General features: G+C 46.5%; 1 protein-coding gene across 7 annotated transcripts in view; it reads right to left on the bottom strand.

Moving 5' to 3' along the window:
* Positions 1 to 23,043, bottom strand: part of LOC106507125 (uncharacterized) — a 299,118-nt gene that overhangs the window by 119,493 nt on the left and 156,582 nt on the right. For all 7 annotated transcript variants that reach the window (XR_014809596.1, XR_014809599.1, XR_014809598.1 and 4 more), the window contains exon 3: positions 9,138 to 9,238. The gene's annotated coding sequence lies outside the window, so the exon portion shown is untranslated. The remainder of the gene's footprint in view (positions 1 to 9,137; positions 9,239 to 23,043) is intronic.

The raw sequence follows: 23,043 nt of genomic DNA, 5'->3' as shown, positions 1-23,043 counted from the left end.
CCCTCTGCATCGTGATGAATCCGAACCTGACATTCCCTGAGCTCTGCCTTAGCCCTGGGCAGCGTGCCTGCTCTAGAAAAGGCAGGCAGGAAAGCCCTGCTTCCTCTTGCACGTCCAGCCTCCTTGCCGCAAGTAACCTAGGCAGCCTGACATCTTCCTAGCTCTCTCTTCCTCCTTCTGCCAGTGGGTCTGTAAAGAACGTCACCAGCTGTGCCCAGGTAGCTGGCTACTTAAGGGGACATGGCATTCACCCTGCAGGTCCTGCCATCTCCTCCTCTCTTTCAAGAGCCCCTGAGTATTTAAGCCGTGAGGCAGACATTGTGATGAAAGGGAGGACAGATTCAGCTCTGAAAGGAAACCATGTTTTCCTATCATGCTGTTATCAGAGAGCCTTGCCTTGTTGGGAAGCAGGGTTTTGTCCATCCCTTATTAAAGGATTACTTTCCCATTTCTCCACTGGCCTTGAGTTAGCGCTCCACTGGTTCTAACAGCATGGTCTGTCTGTTCAAGGAGTGGTGAGAAAATCCATGACACTGCAGATTCAGTAAGGTCTACTGGGTGGAAGTACTGGACAGGCAGGTTCCAGCTCAACTGCGGCTGCATTTATATGCTGAACATTGCAGAAGCGGAAACCCACGTGTTTCAAATGGGACAGTAGGACATTTAGGAGTTCCTGTCGTGGCTCAGGGGTTAACGAATCTGACTAGGAACCATGAGGTTGCGGGTTCAGTCCGTGGCCTTTCTCAGTGGGTTAAGAATCTGGCATTGCCATGAGCTGTGGTGTAGGTCACAGACGCAGCTCAGATCCCGAGTTGCTGTGGCTGTGGTGGAGGCCGGTGGCTACAGCTCTGATTAGACCCCTAGCTTGGGAACTTCCATATGCCGCAGGTGTGGCCCTAGAAATGACAAAAAGACAAAAAAAGGAAACAAAATAGGACAGTAGGACATTTAGATGTCATTTTTCAGAAGATGAAGACAGCATTAGTGTAATGGAGTGGCAGGCAGCAGGAAGCTTCCATGGTCAGCAGAGCCTTCTCCTGTCACGGGGGGTCCCCTTCTTCAGGGCACCACCACCCTTTCTTTATCCCAGCAGCCCTGGGGACATCTGCAAGGCAGTGCAAACCAGCCTGCCAACTCTCTTGCCAGCATTCTGACCGCAAGGTTAGGGGAGAGAAATGTACTTAGTCGGAAATCACATATAACAAACTCTAAGGCAAGAAAAGAAGTGCAAAAGCTACTAGGAGTGCCACTGTGGCTCAGTGGGTTTTGAACCAAGTATCCATGAGGATATGGGTTTAATCCCTGGCCTCGCTCAGCAGGTTACGTATCCGGCGTTGCTGTGGCTGTGGTGTAGGCCAGGAGCTGTAGCTCTGATTCAACTCCAGCCTGGGAACCTCCATAGGCCGTGGGTGCGGCCCTAAAAAGACGAAAAGAAGATGAAGTTCCAAAGCCAAATTTGCCTCTGCAGCCTAAGCTGCATTCTTCAAATATTCTTCCCTTCACTCACAGTGGCTGACACGGGAGGCCGTGTTGTCCAGGCATCTTCCAACTGGCTTCTGTCCCACACTTGCTCCAGCTGTACTATAAACTCTTTCTTCGTGCCTGAGATTTTAATTTTTGTGTGTGTTCTTTTTTTCCATTGCCTTTTATAGTCTTCCATGGACATATGTTTCAATGTTTTTATTTTTTTTAATGTATTTATTTTTGTCTTTTTAGGGCCACAGAAACACCGGATCCACAACCCACTGAGCAGGGCCAGGGATCGAACCTGCATCCTCATGGACACTAGTCGGCCTCATTACCACCAAGCCACAAAGGGAACTCCGTATAGTTGAGTGTTTTCAAATGTAGGTATGCTCGAAGTCTGCTGAGGCCAGGGGATGACTGCCATTGAAAAATCGCTCAGTTCTCAAGGGAAGAGGGGCAGGAGGGGCACAGGGAGAAGCACTGGGTCTGCCAGGAGGCAGAGAGAGCAGGGGAAGTGTGAGCAAAGCCGTTATTGTGGTTTCTGTGGGAAGGAATGGGTGAGGCAGGTGAATCAGCAGGCTCTGGGACACACGGGCTGTCCCTAGCTGCCTAGTACCTAGATGTCTTAGTTCAGGCTGCTCTGAAAGAACTCCATACACTGGGTGGCTTCAACAACAAACGTTTCTCTGGAGGCTAAAAGTCTGAGATGAGGGCCCCAGCACAGCCGGGTTCTGAGACCAGAACTTCTCACGTGACGTCCTCCCGTGAGAGGAGGCGGCGCTGGCTCTCTGGGGTCCTTCTGAAGGCACTCAGGCCATTCATGAGGACTCTGCCCCCTCACCTAACTCCCTGGCAAAAACCCCGCAAATACTATCACATTGGGATTCGAATTCCAACCTATGAATTTGGGAGGGAAACAGACAGCCTACCGCACTGGCTGTGGGGTAATGAGAGGAGGGGCTGAGGGCCCAGAGGGTGGGGCGGTCGGGGTGTGGGCTCCTGACTGGTTGGTTTGCATGTGAAAGGCATGCTGGTGGGAAAGTCCTTTATATCTCTAGGAATTAGCTAGTCCTGGTAGGGGCAGGCTCTCCAGGATCCGTATGGCCCCATGAGGTCGCCAGAATAAAAAGACCTCATTGCTATACTCTTCTTAGGACTGCGACACTCAAATTCTTGATGGAACGGAAAGATCTGAAAGGCAGTTCTTTGGTTTATCTGACACCATTTCCCTTTCTCCGGTGCCCTTCTCTGATCACAAAATTCATTCTCTTTCAGAGAGTCTCTTTTCAACCAACTCATGCTCTCCACCTCTATGTCATCTCTTGTTTGAATGTGTCATGTACCTCTGTTTACGATTGTTCTTAGGGACCCTTTTTAATGGAGTTGCCTCTCCTCAGATTGAGGGCAGAAGCCACGACTGGTTGATTTTGGTAACGCCAAGGCTCTTCACTTGCCTACAGTCAGGCCTCAATCTGTGTCTGCTAAAATAAATATTCAGTGACATGTCAGGCCAAGTTCTCTTTTCATCAATGCTCAAGCTTTAATACTGAAAATAAAATCTTTTGGAAAAACACCTCACTCAAGATTGGTGAGCAGAGTATGAGGCCAAATCTGTAGGAGATTATAGATTGGACTGACGTTGAAGAATGATCATTATGATAGCTTACTGGGTACGCTGATGGTGTTTGGGCCAGACATTTTTAGAATGTACAAATTCAGCGCTCAAGTAGTCTTACCTCTCCAGCAGGTTCCCAAAGTAAATACACGCATAGAAAAATGACAGGCAAAGTTGGGCAACATCTTGTTTTCAGCTGGGATTTCAGCCCCTTAACTACAATGTGCCTCTATAAGCTGGACCAGATCCTGACTCAGTGAGCTCTGCTTAGAATCACAGCAGACAGAGGCCTGACGTCATTTGTTCTTTTTCCCCGAACATAAACCTTCAGACATATCACTCTAAAGAGAGGAACGGCCTATCCAAATTTCCAGAGAGAGCCAGAGAGCAGGCAAGAACCCTGGCCAATATGTGAACAATTGCTGGCTACAGTTTTCAGCCTCACGCTTTCTTCAGCCAGCCAGGGGTCCACCCTATTGGGGGAAGAAAGAACATCTAAAATTGATAGCAAGAGAGGGGTCACTTCAGATGGAGTTGAACCAGATTCAAAGCTGTCTTCTACCATGCAATGCCTCCAAGCCATCCCATCCACCGCCATGTTGGCCAACGAAGTATAACAAAATGTGAACTATGACAGCAACACCTCCTTTCGAGGGTAAAATTATCTCTACCCACCCCCACCCCAGGAAAGCAAAGAGAGAGCCTTGTGTTCTTTTTTCTAGAAGCCCAGGGCCCAGTGCTCCTTCCAGCTCACCCCATCAAGCCCCACCACATGGCCTCAGGTTGTGAGTTTTAATTTCGCTTCAGCCATAACTTCACCCTGCACTCAGATTACCTTTCTTTCAATCAGTTCCTTCTGTTGATCAAAACAGGTGACAGTGTTAAGGTTTCCATCTCCACAGAGAATGGAAAGTGTGTGTAGAAAAGCTGATTGTAAAATCAGCCATAATGCATACAACATGGCATTGAAATTCTTAAGCAACTACTCACTCTGTCAGACAGAAAATGGGTCTTAGATCTTGAAAGTTAAAGTCTACTCTAGCCTCTGTGTTTGGATCCACACTTGATGTAAAAACACACCTGTCCTTAATTCCTAAAGGCCCTAGAAAGATAGATGGGTCTTAAGAGCACTACTGCTGTTTTTTTTCTGCGAAGCTAAATTTTGCTCATTTCCTTTAAAGCTTCCTGCCCCTCTTTCCAGTGCTTGTTCTACTAGACGTCTCCAGAAAAGACTTTTTGACTCACTCCATCAGTCTCAGTTCATCGAGCAGTAATGACCTCCTCCCTCCGACTGTTGTCTTGTCTCCTCTTATGAATCGGAAGTCGTAATACTGATGTATACGGGTACTTTTATCCCAGTGTAGAAAATTGAGCAGCTGATTCCATGGCTTGGTCCTGTGTACGTAGCCCCATGCAATGTAGGTCCCTTTTTATTTGCTTTTAGAGTAGGTGCTTCTTGAGACAGGGATAATTTCTGCAACTTTGTTTTGCAATTACCTGGCCAAGAGCAGTTCTCAGCACAGGATGAGCACACATTACCTGACTCACGGTAACAAGGTAAATGAAGATGCACTTCTGGCTGGTCAAAGACAAAACAAACATTCTGTTCCCTTCTCTGCTTTTTCTAGCTATTGAAACCCTGGTTCCTTAAGTTATTTTTCCCAAGTTGTAACAGTTATTTTCTAGGAATCTTCCCTTAGGCAATATATTTCACAGCTTATATACTTTCTTCAGATGTTGAAAATTATTAGACATGTAAAAACATATATGACCTTGATCTGGTTAAAAAGCTTACTATAAAAAGAAACCATTTATTCTACCCAATACAAATGCATATTAATTTTGTATTATGTGCAAATATTTAGGTAGGGGTCTAGGTACACATACATCCATTAGGCAGCCAAATACCTAAATTAAAAACGGCAAGCTGAAAAAAATTCTGGGTGCAAAGGTGTGATTGCTTTGAAAATAGCCAATTAGAAAAGAGTTCAGCCTTTAATTGGCCAAGTTAAATAAGGCACAATTACTACTAACTTGGTCCCCAAAGATTGGCTCTAATCGTGTCATGTTTAACTTGGCTGCTTAAACTGCAAATGCTCTTCTCCTCTTCCGACTTGGTTCATTTGCCTAATAGAATGCCTTTCTATGGATGACTTTTTTCTTTCCTGACTTAGCCCATAGTGGAAACTCTATGGATTAGGAAATACTGTACCTATTGCTTCCCCCCCCCCCCCAGAGAAACAGCAACATGTATGTGTGGTGGTTGTTCTCTTTTAGTTTCTGATACAAGTTTATGGGTGCATGGTTGTAAAAAGGTCAAAGGTTCATCATAAAACCCGTATGTGTATGGCAAAGCTCCTTATAAACATGCTGTCTCAAAACAGTCTTGCAGATTTTTATGTTGCTTTAGACTACATGTGAGGAAGAAGAATGTTCTTTATGTACTAACTTTAGCCTCCTCTGTACTGAGAGATGAGTAGGTTAACTTGTACATTTAATGTTCAATTAGCTGGCTCAAGGATTTCACACAGATCCATGAGGGCACAGGGAAGGGTGGTTAAATATTTATCTCAATTTCTGTCTAAGAGCATCAGAATTCAGAGAAGGCCAATTTCTTTGTTCAGGATGGTCAGCTTCATGCATATTAGATTAAAAGGGCACCTCACTTCACATGCAATAGTGTGGAATGCATCAACCTAAAAAAAACCCAGGAAACCTGTCTCTCTGGTAGAGAAACATAGACATGCATGTGCAAGAAGCTTTCATTCATTTACTTAAAAACAGGAAACATTTCAGGAGTGCTGACAATGTGCTTGGTTCTATACTAAGCAATAGACAGGCAGAAATTGGTAAGACACAATTGTCGCCTTTCAGAAGCCTACATGTATTTACTGCAGCCAAAAAAAAGAAGAAGAAGAAGCCTATGCGTTTTTAATTGGGTCATTTGCAAGTGAGCAAATCAGGAACAAAATGGCTTCAGATTAATTCATAACATTGTTTCGTTTGTCTTCAGCATCTCTGTCTTGATTGATTGATTGACTTCTTTGGCCATGCCCACAGAATGCAGAAGTTCCCGGGCAAGGAATGAAAACTGCACCACAGCAGTGACAATGCCAGATCCTTGACCACCAGGCCACGAAGGCGCTCCCAGCACGGCTGTCCTGCATGTCACACCCATTTCTCCCCACTCAATACCATCCCCCATCCCGCCTCGGCTCTCATAGGCTCAACAGGAACTCTTAGGGGAGAGCTGGTGACTCTATCTTGTTTTAATCATCTAATAAGAACTCTCTGTATCATCTCTCCCATGGTTGTTTACCTTGCAGCAAAACCAGCAAAACCATATGCTTATGAAAAAGAGATAATTTTCAGATACCTTCATGTACGAAATTTACTTAAGAATAAGCTCCACACACCAAAGCATTTTTAATCTGAATTTGCAGCTTAAATCGTAACACTTTCCACATTCACTATTCCACCAAGTCAGGACGTGCTTTCAAGCCAAATAGTTTGGGGGGGGGGGGTGGAAGGGTGGAGGGGGGATGCCCATAAAATCCCTGCCCAGACCACCGATGGGCACCAGCATGGTCCAGTCTGCACATTTATTATCAGAAGCAATATCCTGAGGTGGCTTTATCTGATGTGTTCCTTCGGAAGGGGCCAGGCTTATGGCCTCAACTAATAAATTCTCTGCATCAACATACTGCTCTATCGTAGAGTTTTAATTTTCAGTGAAACATAAACAGTAAAATGAATCTGTATATGTGAACTCATACACAAGCAAGAAACAGACCCATAGACATAGAAAATGAACTGATGGTTACCAAAGGGGAAAAGTCGGGGTGGCGGGGGCGGGGGTAGCGGTAAACCAGGAGTTTGGGATTAACATCTATACACCGCTACATATAAAACAGACAATCAACAAGGACCTACTACAGCACAAGGACCTCTACTCACTATTTTGTAATAACCTATAAAGGAAAAGAATCTGAAAAAAAAAAATAGGTATATACCCATGTATAACTATCACTTTGCTGTACACCTGAAACTGACACAACATTGTAAATGAACTATACAATAAAGATAATAACATTTTGAAAAAGAATCTGTCTATAAAATATCTGTTAGCCTTGTTGATCACTCAACACACAAGCAAGCGAATAAACAAAAACCCACCACTACATAGTGTAACCGAGCATGTGAACTAAAAATCCCAACGTTACAGAAATCACAGTAATACAGATGATACCATAAAGAATAACGTACAGTTGAAACAGAATGGTTTCTCCTGGGATTCAGGAGAAGGTATCTGTGGAACATGTTGATGTGACAGGAATGCCTGTCACTACAGACATTTTTTTATTTTTATTTTTTTTATTTATTTATTTTTTGTCTTTTTTTGCTATTTCTTTGGGCCGCTCCCGCGGCATATGGAGGTTCCCAGGCTAGGGGTCGAATCGGAGCTGTAGCCACCGGCCTACGCCAGAGCCACAGCAACGCGGGATCCGAGCCGCGTCTGCAACCTACACCACAGCTCACGGCAACGCCGGATCGTTAACCCACTGAGCAGGGGCAGGGACTGAACCCGCAACCTCATGGTTCCTAGTCGGATTCGTTAACCACTGCGCCACGACGGGAACTCCCTGTTTTGTTTTCTTTTGTTTTTTAAACAAAATCTTACCGGAAGGCCAAGAGGTAAGTAGATAAAGAAGGAGGTAATCTTGCTGAAGTTAGAGGCTGCCCAGCCCCCCTCACATACACCCACACATGAGCAACACATGTGCGTACGTGTGCATACACTCACGCGAGCACCCATTTGCACCGTGACCCTTGAAAAGGCTTCACAGAACACAGAACATCTCTGCTTAGCTTTACCCTGACACAGCCTGAAGCAATATAGTCGGGCTTGGCTTGGTGCCTAAACTGTAAATTTGTAATTAGTTCCAGAAAAGAAAAAAAAAAAAAAAAAAAAAAAAGATACTTAAATCAAGAATGAGCTTGGGGAGTTCCCGTCGTGGCGCAGTGGTTAACGAATCCGACTAGGAACCATGAGGTTGCGGGTTCGATCCCTGCCCTTGCTCAGTGGGTCAAGGTTCCGGCGTTTGCCGTGAGTTGTGGTGTAGGTCACAGACGCGGCTCGGATCCTGCGTTGCTGTGGCTCTGGCGTAGGCTGGCAGCTACAGCTCCGATTCGACCTCTAGCCCGGGAACCTCCATATGCCGCAGGAGCGGCCCAAGAAATGGCAAAAAGACAAAAAAAAAAAAAAAAAAAAAAAAAAAAAAAAAAAAAAAAGAATGAGCTTGGGAGAGAGAGAGGAATCTGATTCGGGATGTCTGCATGTACTTAGGCAATCAGTGAAATACTGGGCATCTTGAGTCCTGGGCTTTAGCTTTGGCTACCAACTAATCTGATTACCTTGAACAAGTCACTTAAGCTCTCCGTGCTTCAGTTTTCTCATATCTGTAACGAAGAATTGTCGCAAAAAATTTCTCTCTACCATCCATTATGCAGATGCTATGTGCGACCATACACAGAAAAATACATTCCAAAGACGAATACTAGGGTGCCTAAAAATTCTTTCCCATGAACACTGAGTTTACTGGGCAATAAATAAAAGAAGAAAACAAGATTATTCTGCTAAATACAGCCTGTCACTGTGAATGACTCTGACCCATCTTTCATCAAGCATTCCCTTCTGAGGATGGAACTAATTCTTGGAGTTAGAAGGAACACACAACCTAATGCTTCAACTTCATCAAAGGTCTTAAGTCACCATCCATGTAGAAAAGGGATCCAGGAGTGGAACCAACCATAGTCAGATGCTACAAGTTCTGGCCAATCACTAGATGCCTCCTTTTTCAGATTTCCAAGTGAGTCAATCACACAGCATGAGTTAAGGCATCGCTGGACAAGAAAAATGTGGCATCGGGTGGACCAAAGCCAGGAGGGGATCATTTAGACCCCATGTGGATGCTCAAACATTCATTACACAACCATGCGAAACAACCTCCAAGCACAGAACTCCTTGAAAAGGCCACAGAACAGAGGCTGTTACCTTCTGCCTGAAGTTCTCTTGTCCAGCTCCTTTTCGAACTCTTCACTTTCACGCTTCGATTTGTTTTGCTGCTGCCTTTTCACTCGGACCTTTATTTTCCCCTGGTGGAAATAAAAAGTTTGAAAAATGGTAACCAAGACATCACAGAAAATATTCGATGTGTACTTCAAGTGAAAATTAAATTCCTACTAAAGACACACAGTCAACAGGCATGTTGGAGCGTTGCTTCAGGATGATTCCAAGTGTGTTTATACAATTAGACTTACCCTCAACTAGACCATCCCTTTTGGGAAAGATCTTTTGGGACATCCTATTATAACCCTTCTGATACTATTAACTTCTGGAATTATTTGGAAATCAGCCCTCCTTAATTAGCCTGGCTAATTGAAAATTTTATATATTAAGAGTAAGACGATTTCACCTTGACAGTGGTTTTTTTTTTTTTTTTAATAGGTTGTGTGGGTTCAAGTGAATAATCAGGGCAGTTCATGTAATTTAAGATCATGTTCTATCTGAAGAAAGAAATCAAGCGTAGGGTTTTCTTCCCTTAAAATAATACTGAGACCAGTCATTCATGTATGCAACCTTTATCTAGCAACCAAGTGCCAGGCATCGTGCTGGGCACCAAACAGACAGAAAGGAGTGAAACAAGCTACTTTTGTGAATCTTCTAGAAGTAAGGATGTTTGGGGGATAGGCAACATGTTGTAGAAGAAGATAGATTTGCAAAATTATATTGAGCCAGGTTTTAGTGACACTGCAATTGTACGTAATGGAAAGGAGAACTCTTGTTTTTTTGTTTTCTTTTGTCTTTTTGCCTTTTCTAGGGCCGCTCCCCCGGCACATGGAGGTACCCAGGCTACAGGTTTAATCAGAGCCGTAGCCGCCAGTCTATGCCAGAGCCACAGCAACGCGGGATCTGAGCCACATTTGCAACCTACACCACAGCTCACGGGAACACCGGACCCTTAGCCCACTGAGCAAGGCCAGGGATTGAACCCGCAACCTCATGGTTCCTAGTCGGATTCGTTAACCACTGAGCTATGACGGGAACTCCAGAACTCTTGATATTTTATCAAAAATTACTGATACAACAAAAATAGGTCCAAAAATAGAATTGGTGAATAAAACTGTCTAGGTTTAATACATTCCCATAATATTAGTTATTTTTACACCACATATTATCTCCTGAACTTACTTTTGTGTGACAAAGAAATGCTATCTAATAAAAGTTACATTGAAGCTATATGCCCTAAGAAACAGTGACAACAGAAGAGGCAATAGCTTTTTCCTTGGGTTCTGGACATGAAGAATTATCCCTGAATCTCGGGGAGCCTCAGGTTTCTCCTCAGTAAAACTTAAGAAAGAGACTGCTATTCCCACCTTGGAATTAAGTAGCGTTTATTTGAAATTATTATGTTTTCAAGGACAGGCTAAATTCGTAAGGGCAGAGACCATGTCTGTCCTCCCGTTATCCCAAGTTACGAAGCCCAGGAGGCATTCCGAAAGATTTGTTGACAGTACACATGTGTTAAAGATTATTTTGAGGATGACATGAGAAAACATATGACAGATTATTTGAACATGATGAAATATTATGTTTACGTTAAACTCACTTTGTTTCTTGCTTTCTTGGTATTTTTGCAGTTTGGATACATTCTTGACCTCTCTTTGGGGATAGCCAAGTTGCTTAGCAGAAAAAAACCTTGGTCCCAAACTTTGAGAACAAAATCTCACTTACTAGCTAGCTACAAGAGCAGTTGTCCAGTCTTGCCTTGAGATGATCTATCATTCCCCAGGCATTTTAAAACAAGGTTTCAAAGGGAAACTTCATTCAAGTCTCTGTAAGCATCTTCTCCCATTAGCACCAAGATAGGATTTCATGATGTCCAGAGGTTAAGATGCATATCCCAGGAGTTTTCTAAATCAGGCTTTGAAACAACCTGTCTTTATGTAATGAATGGCCAGGAGAGAAATCCACACAAACCCAAATCAACAAACGCTTTGAACAACGTCCTGAGAAAACAAACGCAGTAGACTGTACAGCTTTAATCAGCCGTCAATCCCATCTGTTGCTCCTGAGAAGGAGCCAGATCCTTTCCCAGCATCTCTTCACCCAAGTGCACTGCAGTTGGCGTCCTCCAGGTGGGATGTTTGTCAGCATCCCCACCATCCCCAGAGAGAGGACCCTGCTAGTTACTCACTCACAGCCCTAAGGGAGCTCAGCATTCCAAGGAAAAGCATTTTCTTAAACGGTCCCTTCAAACCAGTGGTCCTCATAAATTCCCTAAGGCATCTCGTGGCCCCCTCCTGTCCTCCTTCTCTTCCCAACGTAGATGGCGGGTCTGGTGTGAGGCCCTCATCTCTGCTATAGACCAGGCTGCCACCAGCCATAGGCTTCCGCCTCCTGACTTAGCCAGTTCCCAGATACAGCCGTCTCTCCAGCTCCCTCCGGCGCCTTCCAATTCTATCTCAAACCAAACCCCGTCCAGACAATGATGTGCTAAAGCTCTCATCGGGAGCCTCTGAGAGCTGGCTCCTGACCGTTCTGCACCACTGCCCAAATTAATCCATGTAGAATGGATTAATCCATGCAGAATGGCGGCATGATGACCACACCGTCTGGCATCACGTCTGAAGGGTTTCATTTATTTCCCTTCAGGGACATCAATATATTTTTCTTCCTACCCTCGGTGAATGCCCTATTGAAAACTCTACCGAGAGACCACTAACTGTGAAGGACATTCACCATCTGCACGTAAGTTTGAAGGTTTTACGATGTGTCTGACAGAACCAGGCACAGATACCTTACACCAGGTACTTGTAATTTCCCGGAAAGCTGACATTGTTCTGCTCACACCTGGAGCTGCGCCGTGTGCTCCTGACTGGCGATGGTACCCAGATGTGCACCGAACTATTGCTATTTACGTTCTTCCTCTCTTTGTAGAGGTGAAGTCTTTTCTGGGAGTGTCATGATGCCTCAAGGAGCAAAATTAAAGCGAAAAGGAATTCCGGTTGTGGCTCAGCAGTAACGAACTCGACTAGTATCCATGAGGACTCCGGTTCTATCCCTGGCCTCACTCAGCGAGTTAAGGATCCGGCGTTGCTGTGAGCTGTGGTGCAGGTCGCAGACACGGCTCGGATCTGGTGTTGCTGTGGCTGTGGCATAGGCTGGCAGCTGTAGCTCTGAATTGACCCCTAGCCTGGGAACCGCCATATGCCACAGGTATGGCCCTAAAAAGACAATAAAATAAATAAAATAATAAAATAAAATAATTGTTAGTAATAAAATAAAAAGTAAAATAAAAAAATAAAATAAATAAAATGGAATAAGATAAATAAAATAAAATAAAATGAAATAAAGCTATTTGGGTGCTGAGTAATGAAGATTGAGATGGTTCCTAGGGAAATCTTGCATAGGGAGCCATTCTCAGTGTGTGTGTGTGTGTGTGTGTGTGTGTGTGTGTGTAGGGGGAGGGGGGTGTTGTGAAGTCTAGCAGGGAAGGATTAATTCTTTGGAAGTACTAGGAAACCCAGGAGAATACATATCTGATAGCGATGATGAAGGGAAAAGCTCTTTACATTTCCGAAGGTTTTTCCTGGAAAAAAGGGACGATGTTCCCCTCACTTGCATCTCACTTCCTTTCCTTCGGGTCACAGTCAGGTCTTCACGGGACGGAGACAGAGCTCCTCCTCCACCCAGCAGCCCAGGTCAGCCCCCCGTCGTCATGGTGTGGGGAAGATGCCAGGACAGCACCTGCTTCCTGAGCTAAAGGGCGGATTCCCCAGGCCCACACAGACCCGCAGGGCTGAGCCCTGGGTACCTGTCCACTGGGCACCAGGGGGAAAAGCCTGCGAGGACAGTCACAGCCTGGCACAAGGCCAGGGCTGACGAACACCAAGCAGCTCAGAGAGTAGGACTTGGGAAACGAATGGAGGAAGCTTCAGGATAGAGCTGAAACTGACACTGTGCTGGCACAAAATGACATTTTATCAGCTATTGGGAAAAGGGGCCACAACGGCTTGGTTCTAAGGGATTTGATTGGTATTTATCTTTATTTTTAAATAATTCCAGACTTACAGAAAAGGGGTTTTTTTGTTTTGTTTTGGTTTTTGTCTTTTTGCCTTTTCTAGGGCTGCACCCACGGCATACGGAGGTTCCCAGGCTAGGGGTCTAATCGGAACTGTTGCTGCCAGCCTACGCCAGAGCCACAGCAACGCGGGATCCAAGCCTCGTCTGCAACCGACACCACAGCTCACGGCAACGCCGGATCCTCAACCCACTGAGCAAGGCCAGGGATCGAACACGTGACCTCTCGGTTCCTAGTCGGATTTGTTAACCACTGCGCCACGACAGGAACAAGAAATGGAAACAAAAAATTCCCATGGCAGCTTCAGCCAGACTCCCCAGTGCTGCTCTTTGGCCTTTACTACATTTGCTTTGTCATTTCCATTTTCTCTGGATGAACGGATACAGAGGTGTGTCTATGTGTGCACATGTGTACATACAGGTACATACATATTTATCAATAGATCTCTGAACTGTTTAAGTGTGCCCCCAAACCATTCAGACAATACTATCCAGTTGATGGAACTTATCCTAATAACGTCTTTCACAGAAGAGTAACTGTTCTTCTGGTTCAGGGTTCAGTCCGAGATCAAGCACTGTATTTAACTGTCACCTTTAGAATAGTTCTAGAGTTTTTCTTGGTCTTTCACGAGCTTGAAATTTTTGTAGAATGTTCCTCAATTTGGATTTGTCTCATGTGTCCCATGATTAGATTCAGATTATGTACTTTTGGCTGGAATGTCACAGAAGAGTTGTGTCCCGTTCCGACACTGTTTAGGAGGCACATAAAATCGATTTGTTCCATTAGTAGTGAAGCCAGCTTTGATCACGTGGCTGAAGTTCTGTCTGCCTAGTTTCTCCACTAAAAAGTCACTGTTTTTCTCTTTGTTATTAATAATCATTTTGTGGGGAGATGCTTTACAGTGAAGTCAATGTTCTCTTTGTCACCAAGCATTCACCTGGCACTTTTAGTCGCATTCATTGATGTTTCTTGCCTGAATCAGTTGTCATTATGACGTTGGCCAAATGATAATTTTCTGACTGTGCCGTTCCTTCTACATTTATTAGCTGGCATTCCACTTCCCTCCCCCCCTTGTTTTTTTTTTTTTTAATCTTATTTCTATCAATGTGGCCTCATCGATGCTTATTTTATTTGATGGATAATTATCTTTTAACGTGACATATATTTTTAAACAGTGACATTGGGAGCTGAGAATCATACAGAAGGGTTGCCTGACTTTTTCAATGTACCCCGGGATACACTTCCTTCGAGGGAATCCTGGGAAAAGGAACTTGCTGTGCGTGAGATGCTGGTTTGGATCGTGGTCAGTAAAGAAAACTGACTCTGGGCCACCTACAACTATCCAGTCTGCAGTTCTTCATTGCAGGTGGTGCTAAGAAATAATATCTCTCCTAGAGGTCTAACATTTGGGGTCCTCAGATGATTGCTGTGACCAGCGGAAGGAAAGTGGACACACAGGAGTTGGATGGAACGCAGGCCAGCTTGAAGGTCATGAAGATGGACTCAACTAGTCGGGAACTCATGTGTCCTTCATAAAAGGCAAACGGATTGTCCATGGGACTGTGGATTGAAATTTCCAAAGGCCAGTGATGAGGAGTCTTCTTCATTCTCGATTCTAGAGCTCTCTCCACATGGCTTCTTTTTCACCCTTTTCTTCTTTTCTCTTTGATCTGCCTCCTGCTCAGCCTCTTCTTTCTCATCACCCTCTTATGTTTGTTACCTTTTTTCCTTATTCACTGGCTTATGCCTTAGGAGCAGGCAACCAACTCTCCCTCTGCCCTTCCCCGTGGCAACCACAGGTCTGTTCTTTACGTCTATGGTCGTCGCCTACACCCGGGGGCCCCCAGGAGCTGGAGGCAAGTAAGGACTCTCCCCTAGAGCCTCTGAAGGGAGCATGGCCCTGCTGACACCGTGACTTCAGACTTATGGCTTCCAGGACCATGAGAGAATAAATCTCTGTTATTTTAAGACACGTGGTTTGTGGTCCTCTGCGATGGAAGCTACAACAAACTAATAGCAGTCCCTTCCAAAGACCCCCTGCATTATTGGTCTTTGACTCTGGCAAGAAGGGGCCGCCGTCTTGAGCCCCCTGCCCTGGAGCCCCCACCTTAGGATACCTGCTTCATCCTTCTTCTAGCCAAGCCCTCCCTATGGGGCTAAGGGGTATGCCCATCTGAAACCCAAACCTGCTTCTTCTGAGCCACACCCCAGAAAGCCAGGATCCCTGAATTCTCAGCCCAAAAAGCCCACACCCGCTTGAGGGCCAGGGTGGACCCCTTTCCTGGGGTTCTCTAAGGGCATTTCACCTCGCTGGTATATGCATCCCTAGATCCAAAGAGAAGGCTATGGTTGATATTTGCAGGGGTGAAGAAGGACCTGAATGGGCGGGCTGGTGAGTCCACACGTGTGCGACGGTCAGCAGAGCCCCTTAAGACCCGGGGCTGACCAGGAGGTGAATGGAAGAAAAAGCGCCAGCAGGGCCAGAGGGCTAAGGGGCCCAGGATGAGAGTGTGGCTCTCCATGTGCTGCATTTTCAGGCACAAAACTCTGAGAAATCTGCTGCTCCAGATTGTTTTTCTTTTCTTTCTTTCTTTCTTTTTGTTTTGTTTTGTTTTGTTTTTTAGGGCCATACCCACGGCATATGGAGATTCCCAGGCTAGGGGTCCAACCGGAACTGTCGCCACCAGTCTACGCCAGAGCCACAGCTATGCAGGATCCAAGCCACACCTGTGATCTACACCACAGCTCACGGCAACGCTGAATCCTTAACCCACTGAGAGAGGCCAGGGACCAAACCCTCGTCCTCATGGATGCCAGTCGGGTTTGCTAACCACTGAGCCACGACAGGGACTCCCAGATTGTTTCGAAGGTAGATTCGTCAAGGGAGGAAAGCAGGACTTTCTATTTAACTACTCAAACATTATAACATAGCTTGGTTATAACCCTTAAATGTTTAGACATCTGGCATGTGGACCTTCACTGGTTCTCTTGCCCCAAGCGACAGGTGTCAAATGCAGGGCTGCCCAGGTATGTTCGTAACCTCCATCCCTGGAGACGTGCTTATCTTCCCATCACCAACCCCCGCCGCCCACTTAGGCTGGCTTATCTTGGCTTCTGCCTCTTGCCTCTATAGACTCTTAGGGCACTGTATTGTTTTTTTTTTAATTTAGGTTACTTTCTGTTTGTGGCTATTAAAAGTTATACAACGAATCCAAATGCATCTATTTTTGTGCATATCCCCAATTAGTTCATTAAAATAAAGTCCTCGAAAGGGAACTACTATACCAAGGGGTGTAGAGATTAAGACTTGAACGCACCAAATTCTTCCCCACAGGTGGTAGAAGAGAGAAAGCCTCTGCCTCCATCCCTGCCAACGATTAAAAGATATCTTTCAAGGATTTTTTTTTTCTTTTCACATCAAATGCTTTAAGTTCTTAGTGCAAATAAGTTAATTCAATCATGCTTCTGCTTCACGAAAAACATTAGACCCTGGGTTTGGGGCTAAGCCAGACTTGCTCAATAGGTATAAAAGGTGTGGACAGGTGTTCACATGAGGTGATACCTGGGGCAGTGAGGACAAGCATCCCTCCTCTCCCGCCTTTTGCTCAGGACCAGCACCGCCCTCCCACCACTTTTTTTTTTTTTTTTTTTTTTTAAACATTTCTCTCCCCCTCCATCTCTCTCTTTGGTCACACCTGCAGCACGTGGAGGTTCCTAGGCCAGGAACTGAACCCACGTCATAGTTCGCCCTCGCCACAGCTGGGTCCTTAATCCACTGCCCAACAAGGGAACTTCCTGCCCTTTCATCTTAAGGGTGGCAGAGTTCGCACTCTCCCCTTGAAGACACCCTGCAAACAGCATTTTGGAGGGAGGATCCCAGGGTCCCCGACCTGTGACCTTGTAGATCCTGTTTTTGTTTTCCAGAGACATGGAAGGGAGGTTGGTGGGGAAGTGGTGGAAGGAGATGCTAACATCCTCCTGCTCCTCAACGTCAGGAGTGCCCATCTTGTCACCGCAGTGCAAGGAAAAGAGGGGAGAGTGAAGGCAGAGCAGCAGACGGGCCGTGGTGGATGGGTGATGTCGCCGTCACCAGCATGGGAGAGTGGGGGCTTTTGGAAAGGAGAGATACAGGTCAGAGGGGGGGAGAGTCATTATTTCCAGACCAAGAAGAGTTGAAAACCAAAGACAATAATCATGACGTCCTTTCTGAGCCGTTAAAGCAAAACTCACTCTTAAATTCTTCCTAAACTGTCTCTCTCTCTCTCTCTCTCTCTCACACACACACACATGCTCACATGCAAATAGACTGCAAGCAATTCTTCAGCCTCTGCCTGTGGAAACAAAATCAATATTGTGTTGCACATAAAGCACCTATTTAATTTAAAATTGCATTTTATAGTCCATTTACCCCACCAGAGTAGCCCAAAGTCAGTCACTTCTTTCTGTTCATTTCCAAGCTCTAGCTCACTCTGCATTGTTCTCCTTGTCAGTGTTAAGCTTGTGAAGGGGGCTTTGAAACAGACAAGAAAAGCTCCAAGCAGGAAGCTGCAGCTCTGAGACCCTGGGTGAAAAAAGGCGCGCGCACGCGCACGCACACACACACAGACACACAGACACACACACACACGGCTCTAAGCTGGCATCTATTCTTTAGTGTTTTTGTTCTTCTGACTCCCTGTAGCATGAAAAAGGATGGAAAAAAGAAAAGCCTTAGAAGAGGTGCATGCATGTGGATATATGTGCCCACGTGGTTCTGTGTTGGGCACGTGGGTTATGATGTCAAAACTGCAGACATACTATCCAAGTGATGCCCATAAAGTGTGGTCTCTGCCTCAGAGCCCAGGTTCGGGTAAGTAATCTTCTGTCCTCCGTTGCCTGATTTGGTCCTTGCATCACAGTGTAGCTCCTTCTCTAGGTAGGGAAAGGACCCCTTCAACAAAACAGTAATCACGCTGAGCTGAAACAAACACCTGCTGTCCGAAGCCTCCACATATCGCGTCGTTCAGAGGATTCTAAAAGACCTTATTCTGACTTACTACACGTAGCAGCAACAAACTCAGCCCCAATATGCATGTGGATAAGAAAGGTAACTCTCCTTCATTGTGTTTAACTCGATTTCTCTTCTGAGTCTCCATCTGTCCAGGTGGACAGTTCTTAGTCAGTTCAAGGTCCCTCCTTCCTCCATGTAGAGTCCAGCTCGACACTGTCCCACCACGATGCCAGGCGGGGTATGGATGGGTCCCTGTTGCTCTGCATTCACACTGGTACCCACTGAGGCGCCCATTGCTGGCCTGGTCCCCAGATGCCCGTCCGCGCAGCTGGCTGCACCCTCCACGGTTCTCCATCATTCTGCCTTTTCTCATTTACAGGCTGTCCTACTCCTACTGACATAGGGATGCTGAAAACTCCAGAACAATCTAGAAAACTCCGGCCACCTCCTTGCCTCTCCCAGGTCCATGGCGTTCTTTGGCGGCTTGTGCTCTAGAGGCTGCAGATCACGCCATCTGGAACCTCTACACATCCCTCCCCATCCTAGAGTCTGCCCTCCCTGCAAGGCAACCCCCCCCCCCGGAGTGAGACGCAGACCCCCTCTCCGTCTCTCAGACCCTCCTCACCCCCCAGCTCCCTGCCTGAGGGTCAGGGCTCTTCCAACAGACACAGGCCCTTTTCCTAGTGACCCACCCCCCTCCTCTGGTCACTGCTTGGGAAATCCTTTCAGATCTACAGATGCTGCTGCAGACACTGCGGGACCTGTCCCTTGGTTCCCGTTGCCTGGCTCTGTGTGTACTGGCCTGTGACTCTCTTCTGAGCCCCCATGGGACTGTCGGAACCGTCTTGCATGGTTCAAGCTCACGCACATGCAGAGCACCTGAAGGGTCTAGGAGTTTCTACCAAACCCCCGACCCCAGGGTGGTGTGCAGCCAAAGATGATGGGTGAGGAAATAGAAAGCCCAGCTCTCTTATCTCGAATTGACACCAACTCTGAGGCATGATTTATGCTGTGCAACCAGGCTGAGGCTAGCAGTCAGTCTCGCTGGCCGGCTTCCTTATGCAGTGGACACTATAGTGAGTCGCCAAGACCCAGGCAGGACCACAGGCCTTATCTACCAGAGCGCTGTTGCAGACGGTGCTTGGCTGGAAGCCCTCAGGGGAGCTGTCTCTGCTGGACAGAGTTGTTTCAACCCCGGAGCTGTGCAGCCCTCATCCAATGCCTGGCCGAGGAACACATGCCCTGCCACAACTCTGGGCAGCGTGGAAGGCCTCTCCATCTTCAGAGCTCTTCCTGGGGTCGCTGAGCTCTCCCGAGACTGCCTCCCAGCACAACTTCTTCCACCCAGTGCTCGTCCTTGGGGGCTCTGCTGAGCGCGTTCTCCAGTGACCTGACAGCACGGGGAGGAGCAGGTGGGCGCAGGGGTCAGGAACGCTGCTATCGCCAGGCGTCCCGGTTGGTTCAGGCCATGAACAAAATTGACAGGGTGGCTTACAAATCACAAACGCTCCTCTCTCACAGGTCTGGAGGCTGGGAAGCCCAGGATCACAGCACCTGCCCACTTTACTGTCTGGTGAGGGCCTGTTTCCTACACGGTCATCTACTTGCTATAGCCTCAGACGCAGAGGAGTGGGCGTGTTCTCTCGGTTGTCTCGTATAAACGGCGCGACTCTTATTCCTGAGGGCTCCACCCTCGTGACCTGATCCCCTTCCAAAGGCCCCACTTCCCAATACCATCACCCTGGGGGCTGGGATTTTGACATACGAATTTGGGGAGGAGGACACAAACATTCAGCCTATAGCACCAGAGGTGCCATTCTGGGAAAACCATTCCATTTCTCAGCACCTCGGTTTTCTTATCGATACACAGGATGACGATAATACCTATCTTACTGGGTTGTAATGAGAATTAAAAGACATAAAAACATGCTTTATATCATTCCCATAGAAAGCTTCCAGAAAATGCCAGGGATGTGATAATGCATACAAGGTCTTCAAATTGTTTCTGGGGGCGAGACTTTTGAAATTCAGAAGCCTAGGAAACACTCCAAGCTTCTCCTATGTCATTGTTGCTTGAGATAAAGCAGGTAGAACAATCTAGCCTGAAAGAGAGAAATGGGTGAAAGAAGAGAGGTGGCGGGGGCGGGGGTTGAGGGGGGAAAGAGAGAAATCGGTCAATGTTTCCAAGTATCATCCTGCCATGAATACTCAGAACCTTTCATCTGGGAATAAACCAACGCATGGACCACGGAAAAAGCCATCTAGTTACCCCAAGATAAACCTTTTTTAAAAGAAATCGGAAATGATAGCGTTCAATGGACACTTTTCAGATCCTTATCATGGTTTCCCCCATGCCGTTCAGTCAAACGAAGACCTCAAAGCTTCCAGTTAAACCAGCCCAGGTCTGGACAGGGTCACAGGAAAAAGACACAAGCAAATTAGTCAAAACGCGGTAGAGAGGAGAGGAGAAGAAAGCAGGGGCTAATTCTCTGTTCATTTCTACCTGGCAAGGTTTCCTCCCCGAAACAAGGCGGCTGGGCTCTACAGATATCAGTAAGGGAGCCTTTTTCTCCCAGGGCGGGTGGGCACATGATGCTTAGCCCTGGACTCCCAAGAAACCCCTCCTCTCCCGTCTACAACAACAGAAGGGAATTCTCTGCTGACTGAGAAACAGGTCTAAGACGCTTGCCCTCGAAACCTTCTCAGCTGTGGGAATCAGCCAATCCTCCCACCGGCAACTTTGAGGGGACACCTTACTGACAATAGCGGTAGGAGAAGAGCGGCTTGGATTTGGAATAAAATATTTATAATGCCTCTCTGGGGGCGGTGAGCTTAGCACAAGGAATCCACGGGCGACGGCTCTCCAGAGGTGTTTTTCTCTTTCTCCCTGGCACGGATAAAATCTAAACTGTACTTAAGAAACGGTGTTAAATGTGTTAGTTGACTGAATCTGGCATTTATAATGCAATTTAGCAAAGTTTTATATTGACAGCATGACATTTTTAAAGGGCCCTTTCTGATTAACAAGGTTCAGAATCACTCCCTTGATTATGCTCGCAGAGTGAGTATAAAACGCTACAGGCTCTGGAAGCGATGAATTGGGGTTGTGTTAACGGTCCACGCATGCTGCTTTCTTAGCGACCGTTTTGAGGGAAGATCAGGCCAGGGCTACATTTTTTAGGACAGAAGAAAATGTTTTCTTGCTTTTAGGAGACTTTCTGTAAGAAAAAGGCCTCCATGGGTAGACAGGCGGCTACAGATTCCAAGCCAAGAATGAACAGGTGGTCTAGACATTACCTTTTGTTTCCGGTGTCTGGATAAAGCGAAGAAATCCAGCCAGGGGCAGGCGGGGGTGGGGGGGGGGGAGCTCAAGACTCTCTTTGCAAGGAGTGAATTCAGAAAGCGTTAGGTGTATCTCACCTCCCTTCCTGGTCCTGTTCCTGCGACACTAGATATTCCCTGCATAGCTCCTAAATATCCAACAATCACCGCTGGAGCTCCAGGGGCAAAGAGGGGAGGTGTGTGAGTCATCTTTTAAAAACGGAGCAAATGCCACACAGAGAGGGACATAAATGGTCCCAGCTGGTTCCTAGTGGAGCCAGGCCTAAGTGTCCGCTCTCCTGAAGATGACAACCTTGGCAGCCATCCACTGAGCATCCACCCGTGTGCCGGACACCACGCTCAAAGTGCTGCCCGTCTTTTTTACTGTGGCCAGATACACATCCCGTCAGATGTCATTTTTGTGCACATTTTTCAGGGTACAGGTCGGTGGCATTTACTACACTTATATTGTTGTGCGTCCATCACCATCCATCTCCAGAACTCTTTTTCTTTAACTAGGTGCTCATAATATATTTTTGAAAAACATTTGTTTTGAAGGAGAGCTGTGGTACCATGATGTGTTCATTTCTGCTGAACAGCAAAATGACTCGGCATATATACATACATTCTTTTTCATATTCTTTTCCCATCACGGTCTATAACAGGATACCGACTATAGTTCCCTGTGCTCTACAGCAGGACCTTGTTGTTTCAACATTCTACAGAGCCACAGCTCTTTTCATCATGCAAAATCGAAACTTCGCACCCACTGAACACCTCCCCGTCCTCCTCCCCCAGCCCCTGGCAACCACCACGTTACTTCCTGTCTCTGTGAAGCTGACTCCTCTAAGGACCTCACATAAGTGGACAGTATGTGTCCTTGGGTGACCGGCTTACTTCACTCAGCCTCGTGTCCTCAAGGTTCATCCACGTTGTCATGTGTGTCAGAAGGACTTTCGTTTCTGAGGCTGACTGTTCCACTGTATAGATGCACCATACTTTATCTTACTTCAGGTTCCTATGGATGCTGGAGCAGAACTATTGTCCCCATTTTACAGGTACTAAAGCTGATGCTCAGAGAAGTGACCTGCCTAAGACCCTTCTCCCAGTGAGTGATGCTGCTGCGATACGAAGCCATATCCATCTGCCACCTTCCCCATCCCTGACCCCTGTTTCAGTTCAATCTACGTCTTAGGTCCAACTAGCATCGGTACTCCTGTTAAGACAGTAAGTGCTCTTCAAGAGAACCTCTCTTTTTCATCATCAGTTGTGACCTGTTTTCCTATGCATGGGTTGATCAGAACCCTGGGAGAATCCAGTGATAGATACCCAGAGAGCTCACAGATGTCAGATGCCCCTCCTCTGAGTACAGGAAGGAAATGAGTAGTTGGGAGAATTCAGGAGACAGTTCCTAGGAGCGCTGGTTCATAGAGATGCATCTTGGCAGAGGATGAAGAGAGGTTCCACTCGCTCAGCCACGTGTCAGGCAAGCTGAGATCCAGAGG

Source organism: Sus scrofa, chromosome 7 (assembly GCF_054392235.1).
Source record: "Sus scrofa isolate SSC_HxYL_T2T_F1_AM1 chromosome 7, Sscrofa_HxYL_maternal_Yorkshire_Landrace_v2.0, whole genome shotgun sequence".
Taxonomy (NCBI): Eukaryota; Metazoa; Chordata; class Mammalia; order Artiodactyla; family Suidae; genus Sus; species Sus scrofa.
The sequence above is the reverse complement of the archived record's forward strand: the minus strand, read 5'-3'. Positions and strand labels throughout refer to the sequence as shown.